The sequence below is a fragment of the Scatophagus argus genome, chromosome 9, assembly GCF_020382885.2.
Source record: "Scatophagus argus isolate fScaArg1 chromosome 9, fScaArg1.pri, whole genome shotgun sequence".
Taxonomy (NCBI): domain Eukaryota; kingdom Metazoa; phylum Chordata; class Actinopteri; family Scatophagidae; genus Scatophagus; species Scatophagus argus.
In genome coordinates this window covers 14,541,991-14,562,804 of record NC_058501.1, presented here as the reverse complement: position 1 = coordinate 14,562,804, position 20,814 = coordinate 14,541,991, and the positions used below count along the sequence as shown (strand labels likewise).

General features: G+C 40.8%; 1 protein-coding gene across 6 annotated transcripts in view; it reads right to left on the bottom strand.

Moving 5' to 3' along the window:
- Positions 1-19,788, bottom strand: part of galnt1 (UDP-N-acetyl-alpha-D-galactosamine:polypeptide N-acetylgalactosaminyltransferase 1) — a 40,860-nt gene extending 21,072 nt beyond the window's left edge. For 2 of the 6 annotated variants that reach the window (XR_006844420.1, XM_046400912.1), the window contains exons 1-2: positions 19,308-19,786; positions 2,884-2,997 (exon numbers count right to left, since the gene is read on the bottom strand). The gene's annotated coding sequence lies outside the window, so the exon portion shown is untranslated. Of the gene's footprint in view, positions 1-2,883; positions 2,998-19,307 lie in introns of all 6 variants that reach the window. The other 4 variants (XM_046400913.1, XM_046400914.1, XM_046400917.1 and 1 more) reach the window with 4 other exon arrangements.
- Positions 19,789-20,814: the final 1,026 nt, after the last annotated feature.

Genomic DNA, 20,814 nt, shown 5'->3' with positions numbered 1-20,814 from the left:
CAACTAATTCATGTAATAAACTGCTAACAAAGTTTATTTGGATGCTTTCTATAGCCTTGTTTATTTTTTATGAAACCAGATGCTTTTAATTCTAACTTCTCTATCCCTCAAAATCAAGTACACAAAAATGCATGTTGCTGTTGCTGGAGCATCTTCAATGAGAAAGCCAGAGATGGTGCTATTTAAGTGTGCAAGCTGTCCTTGGGTCATGTAAGCTTGATAAGCTCAACAGTTTCCAAGACAACGCTGATGGGCACGGTGATTTTCTGAACAGTTGCAATGCTTCTCAACTAGAGCAGAACAAGGCACGGCCTAATATCAGGAAAGTGAAACAGAACAAAGTGCCCTGCAGCCCAGTCTCTACTGCTCTCTGTGGAGTAGCTGAGGTACACAGCCACTGCTGGCAAAAAAGCTGAGGTCACTTCATTTCCAGGTTATAACCTTGACTACAGAACACAGACTGATCCCATGGAGAGCAAGACAAGGACAAAGACAGAGAGTGAAAGTATACACGGTATATATGTCTGAGCTGTTGTGATTGCTGCTCCAACACTCTCTGCTCCTAAGCTGAATATTAGAGTAGCTGGCTAGACTACTTTGGAATCAGACGTCGACACAACATCCTCTACTGCCATAAAGTATGACTGACTCTTCAGCTCACAGTCTGCCAGCATCCATGCAAAGAAGATGGTTCGTCTGTGTGCTAAGATAATATAAATCAGCGCAAATTTTAAATGTTTTTTGATACATATTTCAAACTTTAAAACAATCCTTATCAAAAGTGTATGTATTTATGTACAAAAAGCTAAAAAATAATGACTGCTCTCATACAAAATACAGATGTTTTTAACTGGGACAAAAATCCAGTATTAGTTGGACTTCAACACACTAGTACTTGCTTTTAAAAGTTTAAAACTTCACTGTAAAAAAAGGCCAAGAGTAAAACAGAGAGAGGCGCCCCTGGCACCATAAAAGTCCCATTTTAATTGATTACCAATGCAAAGCTTGGCTTGGGCGCAAAGTGGAATTAAACACTCAATCTCCAATCATTTGGGCATTTTCAGCCAAAATCAATACACATTATTGTCACAGCGGGCGTTCCCTTGATGGCTGGAGCTTCGCCATACAGTTCCAGCAAACCGCAGACACATGGGCAGGCACATGTATAAAAATAAATCAATTACAGCAGACAAGAGAATACACAAACCACAGCATCAAGCATCTTAGTCTGTGTGACACCATCGTGCTGTAATTGCTCTTTTAACAACTCATGATCCCACATTTTCTCTCCATTGATATTCTTTTCTCACTCTCAGAAAGACATCTTTCAAAGACTGCTTTTGCCTCACACAGATGTAAAGGTATTGAGTGGCGGCTTTGATAACACCAATTGACACATCTCAAGAAAAAAAAGCATAACATAACTATGTACACAATTAACACACCATCACAGGCTGTGTGTTACACACTGTCAGATGCACAGCCTCATTAAATCACAATGCTTACAGTCTGAGCTGTTTGACCTGGTAGATTTGTGTGTGTGGCTTCTGCTGTATGTCAGCTGCTCTCAGTTCTGCTACTCTGACTACTACTCATGCCAACAAGGCAGGATTTACGAGGCTCTGGCATCACAGCAGGATTTCCCTGCCTACAAACCATTTTAACAGTTTATCTCGACTTTTTTTTTCTGAACATAAAAATGTGAAAAATGTGACAGACATTAGACTAAGTTTTGACTTTCCAGACAGAACTTTGTGCCAATGCAACCATGCTGTTCTGTGGCTAAATCTAAAATCTTGTTACAAAACCATAACCAAATAAGAGTACTGTTCCTGAATCTGAATCCAGTATCTGCAGAGCCACAAATAATGTTTAACTTGACTGAATTCAGTAATCCTTTATAGTAACTATATCATGTTGAATTCTTGTCAAAGTTACTTTTAAAAGGTACAGTTTGTAAGATATGGCCAGAATTTCAGTCACCAACATTAAAAAACTGAACAAACATTATCAGCAGAATATTAACTAACGGCAGTGTTGTTGTCCACTCAGCTATAGGGCTAACTGAGCAAAATGAACTACAGTCAAAGATACACCAAACAATATAGTGAGCAGCAATTGGCGGTTACTCTGGTGATATGCTTCCCCCTATGTAGCTGCCTTTGATTTCTGGACATATTTTACAAGCAGCTTCTTTAAAATGCGAATCCATGGACATAGTCTAAATAGTCTAAAATGATCATTACTAAAAGGATCATGTGGTTTTGACAGTTCCTCATATTTAAAATGTCTCTGCTCAGCAGAGTGTTGTTACACTGTAGGTGATACTACTACTACATACTATAATAAATCATAATAGCACAACGATGAGATTATTTATCAATATGCAATGCTCTGATGCTTATTATTTGTTCTATTAAATGCATACTATGTTTGACAGTTTGGCACACAGAACTGTTATGCTACTCTGACCGACATCCACAAGAGAAAAGAACTCTCATCTCAAGAGTCGGTGCAGGTTATGCTGTCCAATGTTATGATAGATGCTATAATACTTGAGTCGAGGTTTGGACTTTAAAACGCCCTGGAGTTATAGAAAATGTCTGGATCACATGAGTCGGAAACAACCCTACTGAGCCGCCACTGAGAATCTAATTCTACAAACAGTGTAATACTAATGATATTAGTGTGGCAACGTTATAAACAAAGCTTCTATTCAGTACAGTCCTACTTCTGGCACACATGCTGTCTTACACTGTTTTCAGTTTGTTTTATTTATCTGTATTTAATTTGTTATTTTAGTCCTTGGTGTGAGCAAAAATGTGTTTGTCTGAAGCTAATGCAAAGCTGAGCTACTCTGATGTTTCGTCCATACGCTCATACCTGTCAAAGTGACTAAAGTGGTCTCTGGTCGGATGTACAGGGTGCTCCACCAGCAGAAGGGGGCGGAGCGTGAGAGATCCCACTTCCTCTTTCGCTCGTCACTCAAACATGCTCCTTCAACAAAAAAGAAACAGACACAGACACAACAGAAAATATTGTTTGGCCAATGATATGAAAATAGCAGCATGCTATTGTACACAACAGTTGTGCAAACATTTTGAACTCTTGTATCTTTAAAGTGAGTCAGGAAATGTCTCCCTTTTCATTCATCTCTAACATTTCAGCTATGGTATGTGGACTGAGCACTGTGCTTTTTCCACATGGTTTTGTTGGACACAAAACCGCAAAGCAAGCACAGGAAGACCCAAGAGAAGCTGTTACTCAACGACTACAAACGTACTTCCTGGCAGTGCATGCACAATAATAACACTGAACTCACTTTCATAATCTCACAGTCAGAGTCACACAATGTCAATTTCCAGTTGTCAGTCATTTCCACATTGTCATTGTGAAGTTCTGTATCTCTTTTTGTATCTCATTCTTGTTATAAATCCATCATCCTCCATCTTCTCTCCTTCTACATCCAACGCAAAGGTCAAACATAACCAAAGACTCTGCCAGCTTTGGAGCAGGATAAAAACAGAGAGAGGGAGAAGACAGAGGGATGAAGGGGTAGAGGGATATAGGGATGGACAGAACTGACAGATTCTCAGAACTGCTCATTTCACTGGATTAATGTGCTATTTTTGAGAAATCCACAGAGAATGAAGATGATGGTGAATATGACTCAGTGTGGTTATGTGTGTGTGTGTGTGTGTGTGTCCTTCAATCTGGTCCTTGGCCTACTTTAAAGCCGAGTCACCATTCTGGTCCATTGGGACTTAAGATTGCCAGTCTGTGTTATAAGTGTGTATATTAAGAGTTTGTATTACAACAAGAGCCATACCATAAATCTCTTCCAGCCAGCCCACACACTCCTGTGTTAGTGAGCATGAAAAAAAGGCTGCACTGCAGTGCAGGTATGCTTCAGTATGTGAAGGCCTGGCCACCAAAGGTGTCTCCTCCTGGGTGAGTCATTATTTCTCATCTCTTGCCCACTTTTTTTCCCTTTCTCTCTCTCTGTCTGTCTTACACACATGCCTCTCCTTCTATCTGTCTTTTCTCTCCCTTTTTCTTACACACCTCCGCAAAGTTGGAGTGGAATGTAATCCATCTGCAAATTGGAAGCAGGACAAGCAAGAGCTTCTATAAATACTCATCAGATTCCCCTGACGATCACAAAATAAACCTACAGAACCACACAACACTGCAGTGCAAATAGCAACTCATGTCAGTCTCTGTCTACAGAGCAAAGCTCTTCCTCTCCTAATTCTGCTTTCTGGCCTTCTCATGTTATACTTACTGCACAAGGACTGTATCTTGAGGCTAATAAAAGACTAACACAGAAAGAGAAACCGAAACACACTGACAAAGAGAACGAAGGAGAGGGCCTTGTACAACGTGGTTTTGCTATACTGGATTTAATTGTTATGTTAAGGACCCCAATGTAAATTTAGAAATTTTAATGAGAGAGATAAATAGCACATCATTTCACTGGACTCTTCTCCAGCAGTGCAGCAAAGTGTGTAGGTCTTATAACATGCAGCTACCTCGGCTTTTCCTCCACCTGGGTATTAATTGCTCTCTTATTAAAGGCAAACCCTGACCCGAGTCAGGGTCATCGAGTAGCTATAATAGCTGCTGTTGCTGTAAGACGGACCTAATTTCTCACACTCACACACACACACACATGCTGGCTTGAACACACAGGAGCATGCACCTATTACACCTAGTACATCAATATGTGATGCCTCAGCGGTTAGACTAACAGATGGACACTTAGTCAGATGTTTAATGCAGAGCAAGTGAGCAGAGAAGGACCTGTCCAAACAGTGAGCTGTGCCAGTAGAACATGACACAAGCATCCGCAGAGCAGAGACAGAAATATAAGGCCCAGTAACTCTCAAGCTTCTATTATAAAAACAAACAAACACAATCTGTCCTACGACATGATCACCATTCATATCATAACAGTTGTCTCTGATTCGTATCACTGCCAATACTGACCCCATTACGTGGATCAGATATCAGCCAGAAATGAGTGTCCCACATTACACATAGTTTCTCTTCTGCTCCATTCATTTGGAACAGTGAGCTTATTTTCATGTGTTATTCAAGTCAGGATAAGTGTTGAAACTTAACAATACATACATATGCATTTGATAGAGAAGTATAGTGTACCAAAGCTATAAAAAAAAAAAGGTCTCCAGTCAGATTTTCAAGCCAAGGCTGCACAGATAACATTATTACAGATGTGCTGGCATGTGTTCAGTGATATTTTTTCCCATGCCAGCACTGTATTAATCTTAGCCCTTTCTTTCTTTTGCACACCTCCTTGATTCTCCTTGTTCCAACTGAGAACCAACACAGAATTATGCAGCACAGCAGCCAAAAGGGTGGGTCCTCATCATCCCACCCAAACTCTTGCCACTATCGCTATGCCTTTAGAACACTCGTTGTTCATAAATCACAAAGTCTGTCGCTTCTCCCATGCAGGCCATCTTTCCATTCAGTCTGGGTCGACATAATTCCAGTTATAAATCCACAAAAACAGTGACTGAGGCAGACCAACACACTCAGAAGTGAAGAGGAGCTCGTGGGTGGACTTCAGATGAAATTTCAGTTAGCAAGAACAAAGTCTCTTTCAGCAAGTGGAAATCCTTTAACATACACACATCATGTGGTTTACAGTATACATGTCTGAACTCACTCACATAATACCTTGCAAGCTAAAGTTGTCAGGCTAAAGCTTAGAGGCCTCAAACAAGGAGTGGAGCCAAAAAAAGGAGCTCTGAAATGACCTTTGCTACGGACAATTTAGACTGTCATGTGGACTGAGTTAAAGCTAACAGACAGTCAAATCAGTCATGCAAAATTCCCAAAGCTCAGCATGAGCACACTGTGACCAACAAGCCATGGCAAAGCATTAAACCTTACTGTTCCATTGTCTCTGTGTCTCTGACTGCCAAACAAAGACAAAGAAGAGACACTGGGAGACACTCTTTTCTTAAAATCACATGATAGCTTGCTATGGGCACAAAGTGTGTGTGTGTGTGTGTGTGTGTGTGTGTGTGTGTGTGTGTGTGTTTGTGTGTGTTTGGCTCTCAGCCAAGGTTGTGTGTTATGTGCGTCTGTTTGGAGTGTATGCTTTAACAGAGGGAGTTCAAAGATGACATCTTTGGTCTTAGCAACAACAAGCAATGTTGGGTCGACTCTGTGCCAATTGTGCCCCCCCCCCCCAAACCTCCTTTCAGCCCTCCCTTCAACCTTGTGCCCTGTCAAACACCTCACATCTCCAGCGGTGTGGGAAAGGAAGGCCTTGAGGAGCAGCAGCACCTTGTGCACGCACAAACACTAAATCCATGTTAAACAGGGAGTAGAGGAAAGGCAACAAAAGATGACAACAACAGTATCACAGGCAACTCTAGCCGTAGCTCACATTTCTGACAGCTTTCCAGGGGAAGCCCAGGGAGGAAAAACAGGAATGCCAAGAATAGAGCAAGTAGAAAATAGGTAAGAAGCAGCTGCTTCAACCTCCCTGGACACACCACTATGTCACACTTTTTCTAGATGAAACAGCTCACACATCACACAACAGCCTGCTTTTCTTTCCATAATAAGGATGTGTTCAGGGAGTTAGGGGCTTGTCACTTTCTGGATATACTGTATGTACTCACAGAGGGAGGTATGGTAAGAACAGAAAGAAAGAGGGGCCGAGGAAAAGACAGAAATGGACATGTGAGAGAGAGAGAAAGAAAGAGAAAGAGAGACAGAGAGAGAGAGAGAGAGAGACAGAGAGAGAGAGAGAGAGAGAGATCTGTTTCCTGTTTACATAGAGTGGACTGAACAAGAAATGGAGCAGCAGGCTTCTGGACCACTGTTAGCAGGAATGGCAGTGATGACAATACACACATGCCATACACACATACTCACTACCTTCCCTCTTCTGCGTCCTGTGATTACACAGAACAGATTTATCTATTCCATCTGTGTGTGTTTGTCTTGGTGACATCTGGAAGCTCGTGATTTGTTCACAGCTCCATATCTCCTTGCTGTCCCTGCTCTGGCCAGCAGTCGTGTTAACAGGATCAAGCTTAGAGTAAGTGTGTGCATGCCACCAACTGTGTACTCAAATTCTCCCGGCAACATTCCCAATCCAGGATAGACGTGCTAGCAATTTTATGCAGCATGCGAGATCAGTCGCTGGTGGTGTAGTGGCAAAGTGTGAATTTATCACTTTACATTACACATGGCACAACAGAAGCCGGGTTTTAGCTGCGTACACTGCAAAAACATTAATGATCCTCAACTTTATTTTCCTTGTAGCACTTCACAAAAAGCAATCAACTGCTTTTACTGTAAAGAGTTTCAGTAGGCCCAGAGTTGGGATGACATAATACATATGGAGACCCCATATAGTAAACATTGGAAAGCTCAGAGTGTGCTGAGAAAAATCGCAAAAATACCATTTCTTTTCTTACCAAGTACAAGAATTGTTTTTGGCCACCACAATTACCACTATTGAAAACCTGCCAGTACTGATGTGACACTATCATTAACATTTATTTAGGCCTAATTAGCCTTTTATTGTAAAATACTTTCACTTTCTTACTAGTTAGTGTTATTTTTACCAGCCCATATCAGTATGAGCAAACCACATATAAAAACAAACAAACAAACAAAAAACCCTAAAAAACATGGGAAACCCATCACGTTAAGAAGAAACTTTACTATAAAATGCTCTCAGTCAGTGCAGTTGCAGTGGCAGTCAGGGGCCAATATCTCCACTTTAGGATCTCAGGAAGCAAACAAAAATACTACTTTGAGAGAAAATGGAGAAAATAATCCCAAGTGACACCACTTGGGTTCAACAGACAATCTTAATGATATTCTGACTCTCAAGACAGCTAGTGAGCAACATTAGATGTGCACAGTTTCAGAATTTCATAATATTCTGAGTGACGAACAGGAGCTTTGGCAGGCCAGAAGTGGCTTGGGAGCAGCCAGAAGATGATCACTAATTTAAAAGTTATGTATGAGCTCGCTGGTGAGCCTTGAGATTGTTGAGGAGCTCATATTCAGACCCAAATATTCTCAGAGCCCACTTCTCCTTGATGAGAGACTGTAGCATGTAATATGTTCTGTTCCTGAGGGTCTGCTAACCTTCCTGAAGCCTTGACAGTTTAGCAGAGTGTCGTTTGCAGTTAGCTCTACTTTCTTCATCATTGCCTATCCTAAACTGTCTCCAAACTCGAACCATTTCCCCTCCTTCGCTTACTTGCTCAGCTCAACCAATGAGAAGTCAGCGTCAGCTGCATTGGAGTCGTATCAGGTGCAGTTGTATGATTACAATTGCAAGTGGGGGTGCATGATAACAGCATTGGACTAATACTGGTACAAGTGTATTTCTAAGCAGTGCTACAACATGCTGCAACAGCATCACGTAATGTACCTGTCTGTTTACACAGTGCTCATTGATCCTGCTCTTTAACACTACCGTCTGGTTCAGTATAAGTGGCTTGATCTATGAGACCATATTTCATAAAATGGACCCCCAGTAGCCTGATGGCTGCTCCAAAATACACAATCAATCACAGTCCAAAGTTCTAAATTTACACATACAATACTGCACACACATACACACACACGCACACACACACGCATGCCCAAACTATCGCAATCAATATTTCATTTAAGCAGCTTCATCATGAGGTCAATAACCCTTACACACTCACACACACACACTTTCACTAACACACATACACATACCCCCTAAGTAACCAGGGGTGTTACAGTACACAATACAGTTCCATACGTACCTCGGTCTTGTCACAGTTTGGTATGTTTTCAGTACAGTGGGTGAAGTGAAACAAAAATTAAACAGTGGTTTTGTGATCAAATTATGGCTCTGTTATAAAAAAAGCCTGTTAATACTTCTACAAACAGCTGTAACCTGACAATAAAAAGTTCTATTTTCTTAAAATTAAATAAAAATACATATTCTATCGAGCAAATACAAAATAAAATTAATATCCATTATGGTGCAGCATTTAGAAAATTAACTGTGCATGAATTGTTCTATACTTGGATTCAGCCTAAGCTGCTTTCAGCTTAGCATTACGGCTGCGACAGTCCCAGTTTGTACTTTGAGTTACTGTGTTAGATGTCCCTCGATCGGTTGTGAAAGCAATAGCAGATGCCTTGGCTATGCTGTGAGCAACTTTAGCTTGTGCGTGTTTACAGAGGGCTGGTATTACTCGCTGGCTGAAATGCGAACAAGCGAAAACTTTGTACCAGGGTTCAATTACTTTCAGCATGTGTTTAGAATCTGTGTTGGAGTATGGTTGTGTCTGTTGCTATAAAAACACCTGTGGTGTTATTGCTTTGGCCCAGTCTGAATTGTTAAGAGATTGCATAAATGTAATAGGGAGCTGGGTTTGCACTACACTTTGTCCTTGTATCTGTGATGCTCACATTTGGGTGATGCTGTTTTAAATTAGTTACTAAGTTCAACAGCTATGAAGCTATGCTAACTCTCAGACAGGAAACTCTGAAGTTTCGTACATTAAAGTTCTGCAAGGTGCATTCGTTTGTTATGCACATAATGAACCGAAAGGCTCATACGAAAATTTTTAAGAAAGAGTGTGTGTACCATTACGCCCCCACCAATAACCTATCATTATGAGATCCAAAGGCTCAGCAATAACTTTGACTTATTGACTGATGGTGAAATCCACTATGAGCCCCAGGCAGGACTAATCTGGCCATTCTCCTCCAAATCTTATTAAGAATTTACACTGATTTTCATCTCTTTTTCACTGCGCCTCTATGGACCTTATTCTAATCAGGCTAGCGCACACACAGTTTTAGATGCGGAGAAAAAAAAACCTAAAACAGACAAACCACTTTGTTTCAGATTATGTGAAAATGCAAAACTAACGCACAAATTAAAAAACATCAAACCCGAGATGCAGATTCGCTCCTGCTTTACTTTTCATTTTTCTGAAACATTTCTTTTAGCCCGGATAGTCTCCCTGCAGCAAGCACAGAGGCACTCTCCTGCTGCTGTCTCTTCCCGCAGAGCTGCAGCCATACTGACCCACATCCCAGCCTCTGGCAGATTAAACTGCAGCACATATGACCCCCCCCCCCCACACACACAATCACACACACACGCACGCACGCACGCACAAATACATGATCACAGCTACATTCCTTGTAGAAATACGATTTCTGATGGTTTAACATACACACCGATGCACGAGCTCACACTGAGAAAAACAATGGGACTGTTGTTCCACAGTCCATCAGCCAGCAGTAAGTTTTGACATAGCTATCAGTGTGACCAGGTCAGAACAACTCAACTCTTACGAATCCTCAGACATAAAAAACACACAGACCCATACTGATGCACACAGAAACTCAGAGTAGCAGATAAGAGCAAGAGATGGATGGCTTGGTGCATGTGAGCCCAGGGGGGGAGGGCAGTTCCCTGGTCTGGGTGAGCCTGGGGCTGATAGCTCTCTCTGTCACACAATGATGATAAAGCAGCCACAGCAAGGGTCTATCCTTTCTGCCCTCTTCTAGTTCTCGTCCCCTAATTTGCGGACATATACTTTTCTATTTGGGATACACTGTTTGCTCATGGTCATGTTGGCAACACTGACTGATCTCTACAACATTGAGAGTGCAGACCGCCACAAATAAATGAATGTACGGGAAACCCCGCTGTGCTTAATTTGAAGAAAATAATAGTAAAAAAAAACCAATTAATTAAAAATACTACTACTAATAATAATAATAATTTCACTATAAAATGCATAAATTAATAATATCATTTCATTCAAATCCATTCAAGACTTTCAGTAGGGTGAGATCAAATCAAAACTCATTTGGATGCTATGCTTATGTATGAAATCATCACATGTGTATGTCTTTTTTTGCCCAATGCAGTTAATGAAGTACCAGAAAAATCAAAGTACTTCATCACAATAGTTCAAAAAAAAAAAAAAAAAAATTGGACACAAATCCAAAATTGCCATAAAACAGTCTTGCTCTAAAACACCCAAATATATTAAAGGGATGGATACAAATGGTATGGCAAGATCTCTTATTATAGTTACATTTATATTGCCTCCGTACTTATCATCACACCTCTCATCCCTGGCATAAGAGATTAGCATGAGTATGAAAAAAAAAATCAGCTTTTCAGAAATATCCATCATAAACTGTAACAAATTAAATAAGCAAGGATATTCTGCAGCCAATTTAATCCATCTTGATTTATGCAGCAGAAATTATTATGTTAAATCACAATAAGACATAAATGTACTTTTGTGCACACTCATCGGTCATCCACCTGTCATCTGTTATGATTTTTGTTTCCAAAGCCCTATTTATTTCTTCCATTACCCAGACTTGGTATGCGATAAATATTTGTTTGGTCCATCAGTTGATCATGGGTTTGGATTATAAATCTTCAATACGGACAATACTATTGAAGATTTAACTACACATTGATTTAAATAGTGAAAGTCACCATGTGAAAGCAAGGAGAAAGAGTAACTGAAAACTGTAATTCCGGTACAAGGTCTCTTTTTGGATGAGAACAATGAGAACTCAGACATAAACCTCTATAAATTCTCTCAGAGTGTTCTTGATTTACCAGTTCTGTGGTTACAGTGGTACAATAGCTCAATATTTAGCAATGCCTCCTCAAAGCAAGAAGATGCAGGGTCTGAACCCCACTAGTAAACCTACCACTAAGGCTGACTGGTGGTGACAGGCATGCTGTAGGTAATACTCTTGCCATTGTACTTGACCAAAGCATCGACTTCAGGACTCAATTTTATCCCCTGTGCACTGTACTTTGTCTGTCTACCGTTTCTAGACTGTATGGCTGAGCCAAATGCAGAGGACAAATATCACCACAGATATCAATAGAGTGTAATGTAGGCAAGGTCACCGTGCAGACACAAAATACCCCATTTGTTAACTGACACGCATTGCATCAAATACTATTCTTCTGAGCTTTAAAGTCCTATGACATAAAAGTCTCACAAAACAAACAAGCCTAAAAGATTAAAGGCCAGTGTACACTCACAGCAAACAGCCTGAAACATGTAAAAAGGACATACACATAATCATTCCAGAACGAAGACAGACATCTGTTTGTAAGTGTGTGTGTCACACCATTGTTTTTCCACAAGTCAGCAGAAATTGGACATATTCCACTTCCCTGTGCGCGTGCGTGTGTGTTGGGGGGGAGGGGGAGGGCAATGTTGCCATAGAAACTATGTCCCTTCCTGTAGGGTTATATCACAGATTCAAACAGATGCTCTATACAACATATGGGAAACAGCACAGTCCTACAAAGGAGGTAATTGTTGGAGCTAAGCTTAAAACAGTGTATAAGGTTACTCAATGCTACCGGGTTCAGCTGCTGCAGTTTCTATTACTTCACTCTGATCAGGTGTTCAAGGTGCCTCTTAAGGTTCATACTATCCAAGCACAATATCCGTTTATGAAATTGACCACTTCATAGGATGACGAGAAGCAGCAAATAACCGCACTCACAGCAACAAGCCAATAGAAATTTTAGATTCAGTTCAAGCTAACAAAGTTGTTTGCATGCCCTGTATACCCACCAAACTCTGATTTGTCTTTCCCCTCACAAAAACACCATTTGCATGCATTTTCTTCACCCTCACTATATTCATGTTCCAAAAACTGACTCATCTCACGTGGACTCCAGCCACAGTATTCCAGCTGGCTCTCAAATGTTTTTTTTCTTAAACCTACAATAACTTTTTTTAATAGAAGTCCAAATGAAAGTCCTGATATTCCTTAATGCACTCATTGCTAAGAAGGTCCTAAAGAGCTCCTATATAAAAAATCCTGGACATCCCAAAACTTTGTCTCATGTGTTAATCATTCTAAGTGCTAGTAACATTTATACCCCGTTGTCAATGAGAACAAGAAGCATGTTAAAGTATCTTGTGAGAACCCATGATTCATTTTCTGAAATCTGGATCACTTGCAAGTTGAGACTGACTTTTTCAAAATATCTATGTATTCCAATCCACAATCATCCATTACAGAACTGGGTTCTTCCAGGAAAGGTCTTCCACAAAGTTTTTTTTAATTGTGAGTGGCCATGCACTCATTCTAGAGCAGCGGCTGTGTATTTGCTGCTGACCACTGAAACCTTGCCCATTTTCAAACCTAAGTGCCCCTGGCCAGTGGTGGCAGAAAGCGGGTACCCGCCAGAAAAGTGCTTTCTGACATTATCAGACTGAGAATCACCTCAGTTGGAGCAGTAGCTTTTACTTGTATTAGATGGAAGTTCAGTGTGACCTCTATGTTATAATTCCATCTTGTACTTATTGCTTATATTACTCTCTACCTATTACCTCATGATGTTATCTCAATTCAATGATGCAGGGACATAGGCAAGCAAACTGAGGACAGAAATAGACTGTTCATTCCTCGTCAGAGGAGAACTAATGCAGAAAACAAGAGACTGCAGCTGAGAGATGAAATAAATCTCTGCTGAATACTGGGCTAAATCCTATTTCCTTATCATTAAGCCAGCAGAAACAGTGTGTCCATCCAGCTGAGACACGCTCAGTATGACAGGCTCTGAATCATCTGTAGAGACCCTACACAGTCTAAACATGTTGCACCATAGCTTAGGATTGTTGCTCTTTTTGCCTTCACAGCTTTACTGTATTTCAGTTTCTAGCAAAGCTGTTAATGAGGAGTCAAGTACAGTGAATGAAGCAGGGACAAGGCTCAATCTCAATGAGTGACACAGGACACATGTCTGCGCATGAGCACATACACAACAATTAATGCCTGTAAACACTATGCATTCACATATACTGAACACACATGCACACAACTAACGTTTATGTGTTTGTGATGGCCTTTAGCTGGTTCAAGCCTCAGGAGGGAACAGGGAACTGGCAAGACTCCCTGGTGGCACTGGCTGACCCACTTCTATGCAACTCTATCCCTAATGTGACCCACTAGAAAGCCAAAGGACACACACATATGCACACACACACACACCACTGAAATTGCCTACTTAAAAACCTTGGAGGATTGAGGAAAATAAAAAACACTAAATGCTGCTGATGGTTATCGCTCACTCTCCTTCTCATCCCTATCCATTTTCAGTTTCTCTCACTTTGTCTGGAGACCGACTATTAAGGTCTCTGCTATCAGATATAGCTAAACTAGACATCAACATCCGCACTCCAGAGTGAATTTCTTTGAGGTCTACACTAATGCTAGGCGGTTTTGATTAGAACAGTCAATCTAACAATACGATAAATGGGGCCTAGAAATATTACCTATTGCAGCATCCCTGGTTTAATTTTCTAACAAGTCATCTCCCAGCTCTCTCTCTCCCTACATTTCCTGTCATTCTCAGCTGTCTCCTAGAAGGCTTATAATTCTCCCAAAATAGCTTTAACTTATGTCATAGTACATAAAATGGCTAGATCTGTGAGATGCTAGCACACTGCCACACTGTCAAAACCAACTGATGCAAAGTGTGGAGATAAGTCTATCTGATGTGTGTTGTGATCACACACCTTTATTAAAAACAAAACCCACCTTAGAGGAGAAGTAATCAGATGTCTTACTGACAGCTGGTGTTCGTGTAGTGTTTTATTGTGAGAGGAGGACCTGATTAAAAAGATAACAGTCCAAGATGGTGGCAGCATGTCTTTTCCTGTCAGAATGTTTTTATGGCTGCTCTAGTGTTTGTGATGTCTGTCATTTTCTGCAAATTACAGGTCAATTCATTAAATACCACATCGGTTTCGGTTAAAAATATTGTGTAGATCTATAAATCAGAAAATCTGTTAGTTATACGAGCAAACTTGTGGACCTCCCCCAAAATCACCCATTATTTGTTTTAGTATACAATCCAGGTTCAAATAAGGCGAACCATCCATCAAGGTGTGTACTTGGATCATATCTGAAATGTGGCTTACATGTTTGCTGATTCTGGAGTGTTCTGTCTATATCTGGGTCTTGGAGCCTGTCTCACCTCTTAGAGCTGGAATGCCAGCACAAGACTTGGTTTAGATGAGCCCACATTTCCCAGGCTTAAGAGAAGTGCATCTTTTCTGGCTGATATTGGTGTATGAAATTGTATTCCCATTGTTCTAGATTCCAGCTGCCCCTGGCTTTATCCACAGCATGCTTCACTAGGTGTAAAGCTGAGTGAAGCAATTTACATGAGACGTCCAACATCGTCATCATCTGACTCAAGAGGACACCATTCTGTATAAGATTATTACTGCACTGAATATTCCTGCTTCTACCACATGCTGATCAGCATATCTCCTTCAGTTCTTTTGCTTTTATCTCACATTTAGCATGGCTACAAGAGCGCTTTTTTACTGTACTGTATACATATTAATTGCATGAAAGGTGTAGAGACCAAATTGTGCCTCCGCTTTTGTTCCTTCGAAAAGGTACATACTAGGATTTTAAACCTTTTAGGAACTAAAATTGGACATACTAATTGGGGATCTCGTGATTGTGATGCTGATGGAGAGAGCCTCTCTGGAAGAGTAGTCGCTCCTAAGGAGAGAGCTGTAAACTGGGAACAATCTAGCTGGAGTTTATGGACCAAACAGTGGTACTCTCTCATAACCCTGTGCTAATAGCTACAACAATTGATTCTGTCAGAATGAGCTCTGAAAAACACTTTTTATGACATGGTCTCATCATCACTATCCCTCAGCAGACAAGGTGAACTTCTTGCTTCGAAAGTGGCACTTCTTAAGGGCCATTTTTTTCTCTGTTGTATCTTGTCATAAACCCTCTCAGCAAGCAGTAACACTTCATCATCAGTGAAAAATTAACAGTCATTGTTAGATTTTTAATGAGACTCTCCTTAGTGGAGATTTTAACTGAAACTAGTTGTCCTCATTCAAACAATTTATTCAATTTTTTTAAATCTTACACAACTAATCAACAACTCAACTCACCCAAATCTTAAATACCCAGACAAATCTTCTCTCCTTTAAATATTAAAATAAATATTCAGATGTTGCTGCCAATGATATTTGCGGTCAGACAAGCTAACCACCCAAAATCAGTCTCCATATGATTTTTAAATGTGAATTTAAACATTTTTTGCAAGCAAGCTTTTCTTCATGGCTTGCGGAACTCTGGCTGGAACAAATACAGTGTATCAGCAAACAGTCCAACTGACAGTTCGCTGGCTAGAACAGATAACACAAGAGGTGTCTCTAAACTTGCTCTAGTCTCTCAATGACAATGTTTTCATATTTTGCTGGATTTACATTTTAATTTCAAGGTCATATCTTTTTGTTTAATTCTTTTTGGTTCAGTTTGTCATTTTTACTTGATACTCTTAACTTTGCTGTTGATTAATTTTATGTCATCAACTTATTAATAGAGCAACTGATTCAACACTAGCTGCATTTTTAACCACTTCTAATTCACTTTGCATGTCTGTTTTAAGCCTTAAGGAGGATGTAAATTATCAGGTTTTAACAGTACAACAAAGATACTAAAAAAAATACCATCACCACCATGACAATTCTGTTTCAATGCCAGCAGAAAAATGTAAGCTATAATTACATTGGTTTCATACTGGTACATAGTTGATGATTTAATTTGTTTTGTTCATGTATTAATTTCTTTGCGTTTTTATTGGTGTTATGGAAATACTTTTAGAATAGAATAATAGTAATATTTAAAGAAAATGTGATTTCCAATTACAAATACTAACCAGGCACTCACAGAAGCATACTACTCTGCTAATGTCAGCTCTCAGTGGCATTGCAAGCAGATGCTTGATGTTTCATTGTCTATATCTGTGATCAATGACAACTGAACAAAGCAGGGTGACCTAAGTTTTGGGGGACACACAGGCTGTTGAGAGCTCCTCCTGCATACTGTGTGCTAAGTGTGTGCACATGCATATGTCTATTTATGTGTATGTGAGTGTGTTTGCATGTGTGTCTGATCCGGCCATAGTCTGGAAGAAGGAACAATGGCATTCCTGTGCTCTGAGCTCCAGGTGGCTGTGGAAACCCAATCCCAAACCAAGCCTTGCTGGCACATAGAGTGCCGGGAACGCCGAATGCTGCTGCCTCCCTCCAGAGACGCAGGCCAGAATAGGGCTATTGTTCCAGACCAGCTAGGAGCAATAAATGCACCACAGCCACCCTCTATCACAAACACACAACTTTGCAAAAACCCATACACAGAACCATAGTGAGAGACATTTTCAACTTGAACTTTTACTTTTAATTAAAAACACAGAAAAGGTAAAACTGCTTGGCTGCAGTTTGTGCACATGCCTTATATTTAAGAGCTTTGCAAAGATTAAACTAATTACATACCAATGCATGCTATTATCATGACTATTACCACCTGTATTACCATTACTTAGTGGAAACCCACACAACCTAATACTTACACATATCCTCTATATGAGCTAAAACCCCAGTGATGTACCTATAATACACACACACACAAACATATTTTTTTTTTTGCTTTATACATGTCATAGGGCCTCAATAATTTCATTCATTTAGATGAAGAATCTTATTTCATCCTAATCCAAATTTTTGCCTGTCATGAAATCTATGTCCTGAATATCGGCCACAACGTTCCCAATAATTTAAAATCAGCCCTCATAAATGTGGGAGCAGTGGGACACATGCACAAAATGAGGCACATCTGGCAACGCCTGAACACACAGTCAACACACACAGGGCAGGAAACGCATCATGCCGACTCTACGGCCTTGAAATAAGGAACATGATTCATTTCCTTTCAGTGCTAGACCGTCATGCTAAGTGGGGGGATAAGTTCAGATATATAGTTCTGAGGCAAGCCTAAACATGACACACACAGAGCCCAGGTCAGGAAAAAATAACAAGCTGACTGAGAACCTGTAAGCCACATGTACTGCATACATTTCACTTCAGTAATTATTTTATATTCCAATAACCTATATGTGACATGATCAAAGCCATCTGCTCATGTTCAAACACCATGGTACCGATAGCCACAGGTAGTGCAAAGGTACAGCAGCCCCCCACCCCCAGGCAACCCAGCACATTCTCCTCCTGCACACGTACAGGCAAAGCCACACACACACACACACAGGGATAAATAATACATGCTGCTCTTTTCTCTCCCTTTAAGGAACATGACAGATTAATTTAATTGGTTTCCTGTCAATCCTACATCTTCATCTGCCCCACTCCACAACTGCAGAGTCTTGCAGGATTGATAGTGAATCCATTTTCTCATCTCTTGAGATAATTACAGCATTGTTAATGCATGCTCGCTCATGCACATTTATTCTCTCTTCTTTCACTTTCAATGAGCCTGTCTCGCGCACGCACACACACAGGTCATGCCCCGCGTGCTTCACTCAAACCCTATAAAAAGTCTCTTAGTGACTGAATTACATGAAATGTAATTAACCTCTGTTCAACAGAGGAGGGGGGAGGGCTTCTGAATCTGCAGCCCAACGAGGGAGGAGAGAGGCTCCATCCGGACACTAGTTGTTTTCCTCCTATACGTGTCAAGCTAAGCTAAATCATCTGACCCCCATGAGGACACAGAAGACACAACAGGCACCAATCAGGGGTTAAATTCCGGTTGTAAAGCTCCTCTTTCCAGGTTGTGATGCAACACTGAAGCTCTGACATGTTCAGAGGTAAATGAGGAAACGTGCCCCAGGAACAATGCATGTTCATATAGCCACGATTATGCTTAACTGAAAACGTGGACTACTTTTTAATTTTTTTCTGTGGGTAGTATCCCGGTTGTTAAGATGGGCTGGCTGATGACTGTCTCAAGGGTCATTTGAATAGACCGTTAGGAAAAGTCGCTGCAGTCAAATGCGGCAAGTGTGAGATAATGTGAGCCTGGCACTAGCCCAGTAACGACAAATCGGCAGTCAAGAGTAAACGCGAACATAGCATGGCCAAAAAGTATCTGTGAGCATCTTTATTATCGACAAAACAGACATTCCTTCAATTAACCCCTTTCAGACCGGTTGTGGAAAAACATTTTGTCGGTTAACTAGCAGTGCGGTAAAGTGTCATTTTGGGTGCTTAACAGTAAGTCACATCCCACATCCCCGTTGCTTGGCTGCTTCTGTCAACAAGAACCTCTCTGCCATAGCAGTGTGTACCGCTACTACATAACGTTAGTGCTTCGCTGACCGGAGAGAAGCCGGTGGTTGACAGTGTGGCTGAGAAAAAACAACCACAACAACGACGCAGTGTTTTTAAAATGAAATGTTCGCTTACCTTGAGTGACGAGGAACCTCAATCCACTGCTGTGGCGCAAGAGACCGCAAGCTAGCAACGAGGCAGAAAAACTGCCGCCGATACGGTTCAAAGTATCACAGCTAAGTTAGCGGGCTAGCTAGCTTAGCGGGCTAACGAAGGGGGGAGTGTGGTCCTCTCTGTGGCGTCGAGACAAACCAGTTACCTAAAAAAATAATTACAGTTTTGTTAAAAAAAAAAAAGAGCCCAGAATGAGGTCTTTCTCACGTTCAATGTGGCCACAAGAGCGCTGTCTGGTGTCAGAAGGCGGTATCAGGGGAGGCATCCATTTGAAAATACCGTGAATGTGATCAGTCGGCAGCGCAGCTATGCGGTGTGGTCTCTCTCCGGGCGGACGCGCTGCCTCTGCCTGGCCTGGGTCTGTCTGACTGGGTGAGAGAGAAGGAGAGAGAGAGAGAGAGAGAGAGAGAAGCTTGGCTGCTGATGTGCGGAGCAAACAGAGGCAGCATCACTGCTCATCCCTCCCTTCAATACTTCAACCCGGAAGAAATACCACAGCAGATCTTATCCTCTTTTGCATGGTCCAAAAATGTTACAAATGAATCATAAAGCTGCACTGTCCATCAAGGAGAATCTGCTATAGCCAAGTGTCTTCCTAAACCTTGCAGATTATCTTGTTTGAAGCAAAGAAAGAACCCATTAGAACCTCTTAAACTGCAACCATCACACCATCTGGGAAGCAACAGTTTCACATTTTCAAGACAGGAATTTCAGCTGGCGGTTTCTGCTCTGTATCTTTAGTTCTTTTATATGAAAGAGGAAAGAAAACCTACACATGTTAGCTATTTAAAGTGTTAGTGGTGTAGCCAAGGTAACCAAACAGTGAAATTATTTAAGGCAAATCATTCTGTAAATCATACCTATGTTCAAGTGAAATTGAATAAGCATGTCATCCACCTTCTTTGCATGAATGGCCAGTAGTAAGTATTTCTGTAACTTATCACGAGTGACTAAAGGGCCTAGTTTATCCTGTTTTAACCAAAGAAAGAACACCTTAAATAACAAAACCTTGACCCCTCAGGGAAGTTGCTGCTTTTCATGGAGAAAACAGGATTTTCAACACACATTTCAAAATGCAGACTATGAAATAAGAGAGGAAAAGGACAGAAAATACTGACAGAAAACCTCATTAAAACTTGCTACCTGAGGTTTTTGTAGCCTTTACCAAGGGGAATAACACCAAACTGTTTGAGATACAAGCACCTCAGTCTTTTTCCGGTATGTTAAATGATGTTCATTTCTGAAGCAAGCCATGCAGAGGAAGTCTTTTTCTAACTTGATGGTATTGCAGTTCATTCTTTTTGCTGAAAATGAATACAGTCATTAGAATAGGATACTTAAAACCTTTGCAATATTCCATTGCCTACAAAAACACATAATATGAGAAATGGCTCCCGTATCTAACATCTTTGCAGCAATTCTTCTGTTTATACTGATTCATTTATCTCCTGAGCTTAACCAAAGCTGC